The sequence below is a fragment of the Leucoraja erinacea genome, chromosome 35 (assembly GCF_028641065.1).
Source record: "Leucoraja erinacea ecotype New England chromosome 35, Leri_hhj_1, whole genome shotgun sequence".
In the NCBI taxonomy this organism is placed as follows: domain Eukaryota; kingdom Metazoa; phylum Chordata; class Chondrichthyes; order Rajiformes; family Rajidae; genus Leucoraja; species Leucoraja erinaceus.
This window is the reverse complement of record NC_073411.1, coordinates 7063216-7077644: the sequence shown is the minus strand read 5'-3', so window position 1 is coordinate 7077644 and position 14429 is coordinate 7063216. Positions and strand designations below refer to the sequence as shown.

General features: G+C 41.9%; 1 protein-coding gene and 1 long non-coding RNA gene across 3 annotated transcripts in view; both read right to left on the bottom strand.

The window, feature by feature from the left end:
- The window catches only part of LOC129713252 (uncharacterized), a 49392-nt gene that overhangs the window by 28174 nt on the left and 6789 nt on the right, over positions 1-14429 (bottom strand). The gene's annotated exons all lie outside the window — the stretch shown is intronic.
- Positions 13852-14429, bottom strand: part of LOC129713251 (beta-1 adrenergic receptor-like) — a 2327-nt gene continuing 1749 nt past the window's right edge. The window contains exon 1 of the mRNA XM_055662189.1: positions 13852-14429. This exon is cut by the window's right edge and continues 1749 nt beyond it. The gene's annotated coding sequence lies outside the window, so the exon portion shown is untranslated.

Below are 14429 nucleotides of genomic sequence, written 5' to 3'. Positions count from 1 at the left end.
AGGCAGGTCCATCACGAGTAGAATCTGCACCATTAACCAGATGTTTTAGCGACTCACTAATGCTTATTTGACTGTGCCCATCACCCCTACAATTTATACCACTTGGAAGAAGAAGCCAAACTGCAAATGGTAATAGCCCCACGTATGTTTGCGTGGTCGGCTCACAGCATGTCCTGAGAGGAAAATATATCCTGGAACATATGGGTCAGTAGGATATGTCAATGTCTCATCACCACCACAAGGATTGAAGAGATTCCAAAAACAGCTGCTGATCATCATCACAGGACAGTAGTTATGGACAATGATGTTGCTATTGCCAGAGATGTCAATACAAACCCTGTATTTAAATGACAATAATATTACATGGACAAACATACTAAGCATGACTAGAAGGATTAAATCCTGAAATCCAGCAGAGACTATGACAGTGTAACAAGTCCAGTGTTCAAGCCATAAGTTCAGAAGCTCAAAAGTCAAACGTTCTGAGGTGGCATCAGTGTGTTATTTATCGTAGAATGAGTTTGAAACATTGTGAGTTAGTGTAGAGGCAGGTGATCCACAAACTGGATGTACCGTGGTTTACTGCTGGTGCACCAGCCGGAGCGAAGAGCCAAAAAATCTACTGAATCAATGAGGGGGCAGTAAACAAATGGCAACATTCAAGGTTGTAAAAGATCAAATATAAAGTTGATGACTCAGGGAGACATTAGTTCATGGCAATGTCAATGGTGACTACAAATGGTGACTGAAGCAAAAGGAGACCTGACCGTTCAAATCGTTCGTGGTGTGAAGAAGGGGCACTGTTCTACTGGAACAGCGTATAAAATGAAATTCTACCCAATCAATCTATCCTAGCCATTGCAAGTTCATGTGTTTGGTTTATGAAGGGAGGTTTTGTTCATCCTATGTCTTATATAGACAAACATAGTGATGGGGCAGCAGTTACTGGCCCTTTATCATTCACTGCTCAGCATGATGAATTTAGGTATCTTCGAGTAAGATAAACAATCCCTCTGATTATTCTCTTTGCCCTTTTATAGCTCATGGAGATGTTTTAGTCATCATCCCACTTAACACTTTGGGAAATTGATGGTAATTAGTTTTAGAATCCTACACCTGATCTCAGCCTTTGGGAATATGAATGTTATTCCATTGTTCATAATTTGAGAGCAGATGGGGGGGTTTCAGAACCTCAAGAGCCTGTTGTTATCGAGCTTTGGGAAAATAAACCTGATTGGGAAACTTTGAACTACCTTTAAAGGACCACAATGTTAGCTCTTTGCACAAATGCTGTAATCTTTATCCTTTATCTGTACACAGTGGACGGCTTGATTGTAAACAGGTATGATCATTTCTTTGCCTGGTTATCTTGCAAACAAAAGTTAATTTTTCTACCTTGGTCCACGTGACAATAACATACTAAACTCATCAGAAAATGGCAATGTGTTCTCTCCTGTTTATCATATACTGTGCACTAATGGTTTGGATGAAAACAGTAAGTTTGTAGTTGATATTGAAACTGGTGCTATAGTGGACAGTGAAGTAAATGGTCTGAGATTACAACAGGATATATCGATGAACTGGGAAAGTGGTAAAGGAATGGCAGATGAAATAGAATACACACATGTGATGCATTTTGAGAACAGTAGCAGCCAGAGGGAAATGCCAGGGTTCTCATCGGGCGCTGTGAGGACATTTCTCTGACTAGAAAGATATGCTGGAAACTGGAGAGCAAAGAAACACATTTAATAATGTTACACAATGGATACCTGATCACTATCAATATCGAACATGGCCAACAACTTTACCATCGTGTATAGGTTCCTAATGTGAGCTACGCACATGGCAGAACAAGCAAATGGATTTGTAGAAAGAAAGAACTGCAGATGCAGTTTTATACTAAAGATAGGCACAAAGTTCTGGAGTAACGCAGTGGGTCAAAATTTAAAGGAGAGGTGCAGGGTAATACATTGAGTGGTGGGTGGAAGGTGCTGCTAGAAGTGGTGGTGGCAAATGAGATAGTGGCATTTAAGAGGCTTTTAAATAGGCATATGAATATACAGAAAATAGAGAGATATATGTTAAGCTATATTTAAGAGGGAGTTAGATGTGGCCCTTGTGGCTAAGGGGATCAGGGGGTATGGAGAGAAGGCAGGTACGGGATACTGAGTTGGATGATCAGCCATGATCATATTGAATGGCGGTGCAGGCTCGAAGGGCCGAATGGCCTACTCCTGCACCTAATTTCTATGTTTCTATATGGATTGCATGCAGGCAGAGGAGATAGTTGGTATCGTGTTTGGCACATATATTGTGGATCAAAAGACCTGGTCCTGTGCTGTACCCCGATTCAGATTCAGATTCAATTTTAATTGTCATTGTCAGTGTACAGTACACTAACAGAACAGTGTACAGTACTGTTCTATGATCTATGTACTGCTGGCTCGGGTGGTGTCAGTGCCTTCTTCACTATCTTGGCTGGTGTTCTCCTTGGCCTCTCCTGCCTCTTGAAGGCTTCATTGGCTGCTGGTAAGGTTGTCCACTGCTCACCAGCATGCAGAGTTATTGATGATCACCAGGGGGAGCTATTGCAGGCCGCCAGCCAAAGTTACCATTTCCCAGTTTGCTGCTTTGGGGGATCAGTTATATTATTGACATGGACTGCTAGGGGGCTTTTCTCCGCTTGACACGATTGGATGGCAAGGTGGAAGGGCCGTTTCTCTTCACGTCAAAGGATGATAAAGTTGGGGCAAGTCTCTGAAGGCAATCATCCACAGCAGAAAACCAAGGCCCTATTCAACCTGTGTCGCCATTTGTTCCCTTTCCCTGGTTTGACACTTATGTTGAATATTTCCTCACTGATATGTGACCTGCACATGGCCAATGACAGCAAATCTTCTGTGGTACGACAAACCTGTGAGCTTAAACTGAATGGCGAAACAAAGAACTGCACACCTTCTACCAGTCATCACTCACTCCCCGTTTTTGCAGTCTGTATTTTTCTCTCTCCCCGTGTGTCTGTTCCTTTCTCTACCCTTCCCTTCCATTCTTTCCGCCACCTCTCGCTTTCTGTCTCCCCCGCCACTTTCTGTTCTCTGATTTTCTCTCCCTCCCTTCTCCGTCTATCTTTCTCCTTCACAGCCTGTCTGTCTCTCGTTTTAAGAGGGATGTAAACAGACGCATGAACAAGGAGAATGGAGTTATACGGACCATGTGCAGGCAGATATGCAGTTTAATCTGACATCATGCTCAGCCAGACACTGTGGGCTGAAGGGCCTGTACCTAGGCTGCACCATGTTCTCAGTCTATACATCACTCTCTTCCTTGTCCATTTGTCTGCCCATCTCTCTCCCTTATCGCCTACCTACTTGACTGTTGCTCCCTCTCCCCTCTCCTCTGCCTGTCTATCCATTTTTTCTTTTCCTGCACCATCTATCTTTTTGTCTCTCTTCCCTGCATGTCTGTCTCTCTCGCCCTGCTCTTCCTTCTTCATCTGCCAGTCTGTGTTTCCCCGCTCCCTGCATATCTATTAGGCTGTGTAACTCTCTTGGACTGCTGGGCACCACGGGAGGGGGCAATAAGAATGGTGAAATGGTGTTTTAATATTTAAGAATATTTTCTTTGTATTATGGTGGTGCTTTGTTTGAATTTTTGTGTATTTTTGTAAATAGTTGATTTAAATTATTTTTGGTTAATAAAGGAGCCTTTCCACCAGGAGTCTTTTCACTAACTGGATAACATGCGGCATCAATGCTTTTCACTGTACATCGTTACACGTGACAATAGTAAACTAAATCTAAATGGTCTTCTTTTTGCGTATGGCATGCACAGCCTAAAGTTGTAGGCCAACTTGTTCTATTTCATCTTATTTGAGTGTGCACGCTGGGTTGATTGCTTTCGTGGAAACAAGGCGGAACACTTGAAGGTTGCAATCTCCCACCCCAATCTAAATGGCGAAAAAAGCCAACATCAAGTTGGTCAAATTGGACGCGCCTCCCGCAGTTGTAGCCACCCAGACTCTAAAGAGTGTCTAGGAATGCTCACGTGCTGCAAGCCTTGCAACGACACTGCTCCAAGCTCACCCACCACAGTTTTAATTTAGAAAGGTCCTCTTCAACCTAATGCAATCTATTCCCACACTTTACATGAGCATTAGTGAAAATATTCACCGCCATCCTGGCTGGAAACTGTGCCACCGTCCAACCAAAGGCCGGTCTTGATAAGCTTCCGCAGACCCCATCATCAAAGCCCCTCCATTCACCGAAGCCCACAGTCTAGGACTGCTGCTCTTCAAGAACCACAGTACAAAACCACACCGCGGTTTCTTGACTCCTTTCAACCCACTTGAACAGCTAGTCTAGTCAGCTGAACTTGACTGACTTCAGTTGAAAAAGTCAGTTTCACCGTCCCCACTCATCTTCCCTCATACACCTGCTCAAACTGCAAACTTCAGCTATAAAACCAGCCCTCAAAAATTAATAACATTGACTACCTACTTTGGAAAACTTACTGAAAGAATATACACTCAATCTCACTCGCTCAACCAAAGCCAAATCATTTCAGCTACTCCAATGTTAGGCTTCGCATAAATGGAAGTAGTTCACAGTTTATCAATCAATCAATCAATCAATCATCACAATTTATTCATCACGTACACAATATTTGCTGCAAGTCGGGAGCTCGCAGGTCACAGGTTGGTGACCTGTTTTTCCGGAGCTCCCGCAACAACAGCAGCGTCCCTGGACTGGAAGGCGGCATCTTCGGAAGCCTGGATCACCTCAGCGCAGAGGGAGAACAAGGAGGGAAGAGACAGAGACTTTAAGACTTTTGCCTCCATCACAGTGAGAAGGTGCCTGGTGAACTCACTGTGGTGGATGTTAATTTGTGTTTATTGTGTGTTTCGTGGTTTATTATTATATGTATGACTGCAGGCAACGTAATTTCGTTCAGACTGAAAGGTCTGAATGACAATAAAGGAATATAATCTAATCTAAATTACTCCACATGTTGCAACTGAGTTTCACTGATGGTGCCATGATCTTCTTTAGAAGCGTTTGAATAAGAATAACTCATCGGGTCCGGCGGCATCTCAGGAGAACATAAATAGGTGGTGTTTCAGATCGGGACTCTTCTTCAGACTGATTGTAGTAGGGGGTGGGGAGGCAAAGCTGGAACAGAGGTGGAGGCCGGACAAAGCCTGGCAAGTGAATACAGGTGAGGAGGGGTTAAGGGCAGATAGTTGGATAAAGGCCAGAGGTGACAAGACAAGAAGTATGAGATAAAGAGAGAGGAAGTGTAACATGTAAAGCCAATTACCGTATGTCCCGCAATTGAATCTTCCAAATAACTTCATTTTCTTTACAAATTTGATTACAGGGTTAATGAGGGTCTATTTTTCAACTATATTAGAATCACAAATAAAGGCATTTCATTTCACTGGATTTATACTTTATTATATGTATGGTATGAAAGGTTTAATTTGCTCTGTACGCAACAACAATGACCTAAACCTCATGCAGGGCAATGTACGAAGAGTATTGTTTCAGCCAATTAGCTTTAATTAGTGCCTGATGCCATTCTCATTGTCCTGTCACCAGCAGTGGTAATTTATCCCCTTGCAATGAAACCCAGTCCTTTGGTAATTAGAAGTAGGGTCCTTACCCGAAATGTCATCTGTCTATTTCATCCATTAATAGCATTGAGTTCCTCCAGCATTTTGTTTTCATTGAATATTCCAGCATCTACAGCCTCTCGTCTTCTGGTGGTAATTAAAGATGTCTCAGCTGTTTCATGTTTCTTATCAAATGAACAACTGTTAGTTCAGGGGCAGTCTTAGAACCATCTTGTCAAGTTATGGGTCATCATCAGTGCTATCAACTTAAATGTTATTTACCTGCAGTTTTCACATCTTATTTCATATTATGCACAAGCCTGCTCCACCACTTAATAAGATCTTGTCCATATCTGCCCCCACATCTTCTGATGCCCATGAAGGCTTACAGTTGAAGTATGAACAGTTATGTACTTCATAACTGTGCATCCATGACCTTGAAGACGGAGAATATCACATTCATAACACTCTCAAGAAAGAAATTCCCCTTCGTCCCCATGCTAAAATGGCAGACCACCGGTCTTTAGAATATACTTCCGAGTATTAGACTTCCTAGTTCAGGGAACGGCATCCCAGTATCCACCCTCCAAATCCATAAACTTACTTTTCCTACTTGAGATGAAAGATCTTACATTTTTCTCCAGAGATGCTGCCTTGCCCGCTGAATATTTTCAACACATTCTGTTTTTATTGCAGATTTCCAGCATATGCAAGAGTTACATTCCTAGTTCTTGATTATAATACCTCTCAACTTCCCCTTCCTCCCTCGACTCAGTCACTTCCTTTGAACTGTTGGATCAGACCTTGCGTAGACTCCTGTATTCGCATTAACAGCCCAGTCTAGGCAATTTGTCTTCATAACTTAATCCTGTCATTTCCTTTATTATTTTGGTGAATTGGTACAACACTCTTTCCAAGATTGGACGTGTTTAAACAAGAAGTGAGCATGGTTCCCTTAACCACCGTTGCCAACACTACATTTGTAACAACTTTAAATATTGTAAGAACATCTCCATTTATCTTCTAGAAGTAATTAAGCTGCCTGTGCTCCTGCTCCTGCCTTACATGGGCACCATCCAGTAACTGATGTGCCGTGCCTAATAGGACCAGGAATCTGTTTCTTTTAGCATTCATGTGAGGTTTGCACAGAAGGATGTATTTCCCAATTCATGCACTGCTGTGTGACATGGAGCAAGCAGTGATATTTGAGGTATTTCACCATGAGTTATCAAGTAGCAATACACATATTTTCAGTTGAAATGTGATCTGAAAGGGAACAAAAGGTCAACAATTATTTTAATTCAATACATATGTGGTGCATTAATTAGATATTGAGAAATGGGGAAGTATGATGAATTACTGAAACAATTATCGCTGACTTTCCAAATTTCCCCGTGCTTCAACTGTTCAGTAATCATATTCGCACTTGGCAATCTGTAACTTAAATAATTAAAGGAGGGAATTATTTTTTCATTATATTTGCCAAGGCTACTGGCAAATATTTTGTCGTGTGTAGTCAGTAGTGAAAGACCAAGAAGAGAAGAGGTATATTTGTAATGAAACAGTTAAACATAGTGGTATAGTTGAAGGGCTTATCTAAAACTAATGGTTGTCTGTGCCTGTCACATTCTTGGGTCTTTGTCTTTGGGTTGAACAACCACTTTGTTTACTGACCTACATTGGCATCTTGTTGTGTAATATCGTAACTTTTAAATTCTTACCGTGTGTTTGAATCTGTCCATGTACACTTGTCTCAAAGTCTCCTCAAGCGTACACCAAACCAAGATCACAAGAGTCCTTCTTTCTTGTGGCCTCTTGATCATCCGTGAATTTAGTTACATCGCCGTTAGTGGCCATGTCTTCAGCGGATGCTCACAGAGGGAGGTGATTCTCTGGAATCCTCTGGCCCGCAGAGCTGTGTGAGTTGGATTATTCGAGCAATTTAAAGAGGGTGTAGGGAATGTTTTGAAAGGTTGTGGAAATGTGGACCACAGGTAGCTGGAAATAGAGATAGAAACAAGGCCGCATTTAAAGTATTGTGTTCAGTTTTGATCACCCTGCTATACGAAGGAAGTTGTTAAGCTGGAAAATGTTCAGGGGAGATTTACCAGGATATCATCAGGGCCTGAGGGTCTGAGCCATAGGGGGAGCTTATGCAGGCTAGAACTTTATGCACTGGAGGTTGAGGGATGATCTTCTAGATGTGTATAAGATCATGAGTGAATAGATAGGGTGAATGCACAGAGTCTTTTACCTAGAGTGGGCAAATCAAGAATTAGAGGATATACTGTAGGTTTACGGTGAGAGGGGGAAGATTTAATAGGAACCTGAGGGGTAATTTGTTCACATAGAGGGTAGTGAATTTATTGAATGAGCTGCCAAAGGAAGTGGCTTAAGTAATTAATAAAATAAAATATAAACTGCATTTGGACAGTGTCATGGATTGGAAAGATTTAGAGGAATATAGGGCGAATACAGGTAGGCGGGATTATCCGAGAAGGGACATTTAAGTCTCCATCTTTGTACTAAAATGAGCTGGCATGCGTGAGACTAAACCAAGCTTGATTTTCAATTATTTTTTAATGAATGAGACACCATCAACAAATATAGCTGCAAAAATAAATGTTTAGGACATTTCTCAGGTTGCAGCCATATAATTAGTCAGTCTTATAGTGAATCTTCGTGTGTTAGTTTTATTATTTAGATCAAGTTATGATCCCAGCCTGTAGGGAGTAGGTGGAAATACAAACTGAAATACTATATTCTGGAAATGGAATTATGCCCAAAAGATTATCCATTGGCCAAAATTACTCCCCATTTAAAGACAGGGCATGTGATACAACAAGAAATTGTGAGCCAAAACTTATTATCTTGGCTGTGGTGGAAACTCCATGGGCCAAGTTTATTTGGATCTAGTCAGCCTTTGGCAGCGCTGCAAATGAAATGGAGCCTACATTCTTTTATACATGAAACACATGGGCATTGCAGTTGAAAGATGGGATCTTTGGGAAATCGCTGGAACCTCAATGTGACCCAACTGGGGACCCATCAGTTTGAAAGGGGCAGTTGTGACTTGCAATGCTTTATTCCGAAAATCAGAGAACGCAAAGATATAACTATCGCAAATGGCCGGATCATTTTGTCGACAATATTTGTTGATCTTACATTCGTCCAGAAACAATTCATGCACTCCAACATATGCGTGTGTGTGTAGCTACAAATTAAATATGTAGTGGCCATGACTTATAGCCGATTCTAGGTTCAAGACCCACAGCAGAAATCTTAACAAATAATCTAATGGAGTAGGTGTAAGGTTGTTGCATTGTTATCCTCTCTTGAAGAATGATAAGGATTTTGTCCTGACATCCTCGCCTAGATTTTATCCTTCATGAACAATACCAAATCTGTTTATTGGGATATTATCAGACCTGTTTGTGAGACCTTACCATGAGCAAATGGGCTGGATTGATTCATACAGTACAAGGGCGACTGTGCATCGAAGGTATCCCATTTATCTTAAACACTTTGGTATGCACCGGTAGGGAAACATAGAAACATAGAAAATAGGTGCAGGAGGAGGCCATTCGGCCCTTCGAGCCAGCACCGCCATTCATTGTGATCATTGCTGATCGTCCCCAATCAATAACCCGTGCCTGCTTTCTCCCTATATCCCTTGACTCCACTAACCCCTAGAGCTCTATCTAACTCTCTCTGTGGCAGGGAATTCCATAAATTCACAACTCTCTGGGTGAAAAAGTTTTTTCTCACCTCAGTCTTTCAAATGTCCTCCCCTTTATTCTAAGACTGTGGCCACTGGTTCTGGACTCGCACAACATTGGGAACATTTTTCCTGCAACTAGCTTGTCCAGTCCTTTTATAATTTTATATGTTTCTATAACTCCAGTGAATAGAAGCCTAGTATTTTCAATCTTTCCTCATATGACAGTCCTGCCATCCCAGGGATCAATCTCGTGAACTTACGCTGCACTGCCTCAATCACAAGGATGTCCTTCCTCAAATTAAGAGACCAAAACTGTACATAATACTCTAGATGTGGTCTCACCAGAGCCCTAGACAACTGTATGTTGAATGGAGAATTGCACATAATTATTTTCTTTGGATACGCATTTTGGAAGACATTCGATAAAGTGCTGAACTCGAAGCTTGTAATGAAAATGAAGACACATGGCCTTAAAAGGAATGTAATAACCTTATGGGTTAAATTCATGGATCCAGTACTGTGGCAAATTCAAAAGAACTGCCAATTCTGTAAATATGAACTAAAAACAAAAAATGCCAGAAACACTCAGCAGGTGAGACAGCATCTCTGGAAGGAAAGACAATCAACATTTCACGCCAAGAAGGCACAATTAAGATGAAGTATTGTTCCTCAAGCTAGCCTGGTTAACAAGGTAGAAGTACGCAAAAGATAGACACAAAATACTGGAGTAACTCAGCAGGACAGGCACCATCTCTGGAGAGAAGGAATGGGAGAGTCAAGGGACAGGGAATGGAGAGATATAGACGGTGATGTACAGTACGTTTCTCTTTCCCCTGACTCTCAGACTGAAGAAGGGTCTCGACCCAAAAAGTCACCCATTCCTTCTCCCCAGAGTTGCTACCTGGCCTGCTGAGTAACTCCAGCATTTTATATCTACTTTCGGTTTAAACCAGCATCTGCAGTTCTTACCTACACAAGGTAACAATGCAAGTGGGCACTGACAGAGATTTCAGTGTCGGAGTGGGTTCATGAATTAACGTGAAGGTAAATGCAAGATAAGGGTCACTCTTGCAGCGTGAACACCAGCGGGCCACATATTGCATTTTGTTTCTCCAGTGTAGAGTTGTCTCTGGCCTACTGCTCTGTTGAAACAAGGTCTGATGTCAATGTGTGGGGAGAACATTTCATGTTCCCTCTGGGGACTTTGCAGCCTTCTAGGTGCAATGGACAATAGATAATAGGTACAGGAGTAAGCCATTCGGCCCTTCGAGCCAGCACCACCATTCAATGTGATCATGCTGACTTATCTGCTGTTAAGTAATCCACTCTTACCTTCTGTTCTAGCAGAAATGTTCATGTTTGTTATTATTTTTGTTCAATTTTTCTGCTGCTCATTGCATAGTCTGACATTGAACAATACCCTGCAATCAAATGTCAGACAGGTTTATAGTTGAACCCATTAGCCCATTTGTACTCACCCGATCAGGAATATTCTCCTTATTCTTTCCAACACTATTTCCCACTGAAAAGTAATTTTCCCTGTTTTGCAAGAATGTTTGTCCCTCCACATACCTGGCCCGACATTCAGAGCGCTTCCACTGAATATATTATGCTTGTCATGCAGTGACTATGTCAGGGACCCATTCTTAAGAATAATAGAATATTAGATAAATGTGTTTACGAAGGAACTGCAGATGCTGGAAAATCGAAAGTAGACAGAAATGCTGGAGAAACTCAGCGGGTGAGGCAGCATCTATGGAGCGAAGGAAATAGGCAAAGTTTTGGGTCGAGACCCTTCTTCAGACATGTTAGATAAATGTGATTTGATTTTGGGGGACAAGGAAGATAAGGCATACACCATGAATAGATGGCCCATTATGAGAACAAAGGGGCCTTGTGTGTAAATCTAAGCATACCTGAAGGTGGCAGCACAGGTGGAGAAGCTGGTACAAGTAGGAAAGCAGGATGCTTGCCTTTCTTAGCTGGGACATAATGAACGAGATAGAAACATAGAAACATAGAAACATAGAAAATAGGTGCAGGAGTAGGCCATTCGGCCCTTCGAGCCTGCACCGCCATTCAATATGATCATGGCCGACCATCCAACTCAGTATCCTGTACCTGCCTTCTCTCCATACCCCCTGATCCCTTTAGCCACAAGGACGACATCTAGCTCCCTCTTAAATATAGCCAATGAACTGGCCTCAACTACCTTCTGTGGCAGAGAATTCCACAGATTCACCACTCTCTGTGTGAAAAATGTTTTTTTCATCTCGGTCCCAAAAGACTTCCCCTTTATCCTTAAGCTGTGACCCCTTGTTCTGGACTCCCCCAACATCGGGAACAATCTTCCTGCATCTAGCCTGTCCAACCCCTTAAGAATTTAAGAATGGTGTAAGTTTCTAAATCATCAGGAAATTTTGCCTGCAACTCTAGGAAATATTGGTTCAGTCGCAGCTGGAATGTTGTGCGCGTTTTTGGTCACCGCCCTATCAAAGGGACATCATTGCATTGACTAGTGCAATGGAGATTCTCCAATCTCCAGGACGGAATAGTTCGGTTATGAGGAGAAGCCGAAATGGCTGTGGGTTTGTTTGGAGCAGAGACGGCTGGTAGGAACCCGATGAAAGTATGCAACGTTATGAAACGAACAGACAGGGTAGACAGGGAGAAAATTTACCCTCTGGCAGAGATGTCCAAGACCAAAAGGTAAAGGTTGAAGATGACGAGAAAGAGGTTAGATTTGAGAGAGAGAGAGAACATCCCCCCGGCGGTTTTTGAAACTGAAAAACCGTGGAAACAGATTTTCTTAAAACATTTAAGAACCGCCTGAACAAACAATTGAATTGCCAACGTATACGAGACTACAGGCCGGGAAAATGATCCAAATTAAGTATTATAGATAGAGTTTTAATGATTGGTTTTGGGGCGGTCGGCTGGCGGGCCCGATTCTGTGCTGTCTAACTCTATAGCTGACTCGAAAACATTTGCAACAAATGGCATTTAACGATAATCTGCATAACATTGGAGGAGAGGGGGATATTTCTTGTTGGTGGGACTGGAAGGAGGGAAACGATATGAGGCAATGGTTCCGAGTCTGAAGGTTGCTATGAAGTGTACATTCGAAATTATTCGAAATCACTTGGAAGTAAACACGGGAATGAAATAGAAAATTGGTATATATGCCGTGTGAGACCAAGTGAGAAAATGTATAAATGGCTGGAGAAGGACAAAAAATGTTAAAGCAATCCCAAGCAAGCAACTGATACGATTAAACTGTGCGGCAGTATGTTTTAAGAAACGAGTCTGGCCACGTAGTGTAGGAAAGTGCAAATATCTTCGGGTGGAATCTGGACGGTAAACGCATAAAACAGTGAACGTGCGTTTCCAAATGATAGTAATTATAAAAACACAAAGATATTGACGGTGAAATTAAACACTAACAAAATCCATTGACGTAGTGAAACTCGGCGAGACCGCCTTATGTCCCTCCGCCATATCACCCCAAAGTACCATACATACAATGCAAACATTCATTTCATCCGCACATCTCCTACGGATGTCGAACTGATTCGATTTACTTGGAGTACTTTAAACATTGGAAAAACCGTGTATATTTCTAATCTTTTATATCACATTATCGAACGGTTAGGAAAAAGTCAATGACGAAATCCACTCGAATAGCGTCGAGCAATCGATTAGTTAAGAAAAGATATTGAGGTTCAAATCGGCAGGTTTTCACTGTAATCTTCGTGAAGGTTAAAAGACTGGATCTCGTAGAGGTTTTCTGCGCACGGAAGTTTTAACGATGTTAAATCCTAGCGTTTGTTTTTGTGCATTTTCACTATTAGCATTGAGAAATAGAATTTCAACGATCCGTCGAAAAATGACCGGGATTAGCAAGAAGCAATCGTTTTGTACCTTATTATTGAATTCTGGTTATTTTTTTCACACAATCTTTGAGGAGTTTTGAAAAGGGATCATTATTTCGAACTGAGGAGATAGAAGCGGGTGCATGGAGTCTACACAGCTAGGTACACTTGGATCAATGTACGGCCGCTGTACAGTGTATTCTGTGGACCGTGTTCGGTCTAGTTGTTTCTCCCCGACGCGCTGGTTTAGAGCTGGGGTTATCGAGTCAGTTCCATTCGTGAAATAGACACAAAAAAACTGGAGTAGCTCAGCGGGCCAGGCAACATCTCTGGAGGGAAGGAATGGGTGACATTTCGGGTGGAGACTCAGTCACCCATTCCTTCTCTCCAGAGATGCTGCCTGTCCCGCTGAGTTACTCCAACTTTTTGTGTCTATCTTCGGTTTAAACCAGCATCTGCAGTTCCTTCCTACACAGTTCTATTCGGACACTGACACATAGTCGCAATGTAGTTCCCTCTCCCCATTTAAGATCCTCAATTCAGCATTTGAAATCGGCGGCAACACGATTCACCGAGGAACCCACAAAACTATCGAACTCGCTCTAATTCGTTGCCGAGGCAGGTAGTATATATAGAAGACGAAGAAATGTAAAAATAAGTTTAATAATATGTCAACTGCAAGTTTGACATTACTGTTATAAAACTTAAATGAATATCATAGGATTTTCTACAATTTATTTTCTCACTTAAAAACTTCACATAAAATAATGCATTTTTCTGTATAATCTATATTTTCCCAATATTTAACATTTAAATTCAGACTCTGTGACAATATAAGGATCAAAAGCAGACAAGGTCCAGCTGTAAGCCATCGTTGTTATTTCAATTTGACCTCTGAGATATTCCTCCCCACAACAAATTTTCACCCCCCCCCCTACTCCTGCACCTATTTTCTAACGGCTAAAGCTAAGGGCGGTGGGTTTTTTGAAAAATCTAAAGGGTAGCTCTCTAATTTCAGGGCAGCAGGATTTTCAAACGAAGAAATGAGGAACGATTTGACAAGTGTGCTTATCTTACTGTTTACAATTGTGCAAAAAAATCGCTCCTGCAGTACATTCTATTAATACAATCGCATTGACAATTCAGACTGACTAGGGAAAGAATCTCAGGAAACCTCAGTACCGCCACACCGCGTCCCTGGGTGCAGAATAAGGTATATCACGCG